We start from the raw sequence: 1731 nt of genomic DNA, 5'->3' as shown, positions 1-1731 counted from the left end.
TATTTCCTTGAACGTTTTTTTTGACAAAATTCTTGATGTGGGAAACAAATACTCAAATGTGTGAGGGAATGAAAATGCGCGAAGAGGTCATAATGGTCCTAAGAACTCACATTCTTTCCACAGTCACTGATAAATCGCCAGCTGGATGGATTGCAATTGCTTACTTACTGCCCTAAAATCGTTGGTCCGGGGGGGGGGGGGGGGGGGGCGAGATACTGCCTCATTTAGAGAAATTTGCTATGTGCAATAGCTCGGACGTTGGGGAACTGAACCGGGTCCTGCACGAAGGTTGCTCAACATTCCGCTCGAATATGGACAAAAAAAATAGAATCTCTCTCTCTTTCTGAGGTAAAGAACCTTTTGAGAACTAGCACTCAAAGGTTATAAAAAAGATTAACATCTTTATAATTAGAGAGACTGCTAAGATACTGCATCATTTAGTGAAATTTGTAATGTCCAATATCTCGGACGTTAGGAACTGAACCAGGGCCCGCACGAAGGTTACTCTGCTCCTGTGCAAATGAGGAAACATTTGGGAGAAAGAGAGGAAGCAAGATTTACTCCCTTGGAAAACCTTTAAAAAAAAATTGTGGCCAGAGTTCTGAAAATATTGGCAACTTTTTTTATACAGAATGAAACTCTTAATCAATAATATATATCCTGAAGAATAAATCTTCCTCTATGACATATATATTTTTAGTTAGTTTAAAAATTTTGTATTTATCGTAATGATAATGCCTTCCAAACATGGCTCATTAAAAGTTTTTTTTGTTTATGAAATCGTGTAAGTATTTATGCAATATTTATTATAAAACAATCATAATATGCAGTGGCATATCATTTTTATAGAGAGGCTTTATAAGGCAAATATAATAGCAATGCGAAACTCTTTCTAGCTGACGTATTATTTTAAATAAATACAGTTGGGCGAAAAAACATGTCTATTGCCCGCGTGAGCGACTGGGGTGGGCTCTTGCTGATTCTATGTATGACTAACGACCCAGTGCAGGTTTGGAAGGCTTTGGCAATTAAGATTGTGAGTGTTCAAGTCTAGGGGGGACTAAGCATTTTTTGTGTGAGTGTGCAAAGCCCGTGTTTATTTGTGTAAGTTAAAAATTGAGTTTTTGTTTGTGTATAAGAGTTTAGCAATGTGTTTAAGATTGTGCAACTGTTTTAAGTTTAGCGGGGACTAAGTATTTTGCGCGAATGTGAAAGCCCTGGCTTTATTTGTGTAAGTTGAACAAAAAAAATGAGTTTGTTTAAGCATGTGCTATCATTAAAAAACTTCCAAAGTAATGACAGTAATGCCAAAATGAATTCATCTTTTCACTTTTTGAAAGGTGGAGGTGTAACATTTTCTGAAAACCTTTGCGCTTGATATACCACGGCACTGACATAAATGGCAACTGATGGAGTCGACTTTTAAATTTTAACACATGATTTCAAAAAGCATTTCATAGCAACAGATAGTGCCAGTCGATGCGTTATATGAAGTTATTGGGCCCCCACCACAATAGCTGCAAACTATTATGATAAAAAATGCAATTTAATACAGAATATGAACAGATTCTTAATACATATTAAATTGCTTAAACCACTCAACTACTTTCCTTTATAGTATATTTAAGAGTGTCAAATTAATGTTTGGAGTGTCAAACCCAACACAATATGCCTGAGGCCCCACTATTTAATCTTCTTTTCGTATTCTATGAAATATCACAGGTATTGTTA

Source organism: Procambarus clarkii, chromosome 21 (assembly GCF_040958095.1).
Source record: "Procambarus clarkii isolate CNS0578487 chromosome 21, FALCON_Pclarkii_2.0, whole genome shotgun sequence".
NCBI classification, from domain to species: Eukaryota; Metazoa; Arthropoda; class Malacostraca; order Decapoda; family Cambaridae; genus Procambarus; species Procambarus clarkii.
The sequence above is the reverse complement of the archived record's forward strand: the minus strand, read 5'-3'. Positions refer to the sequence as shown.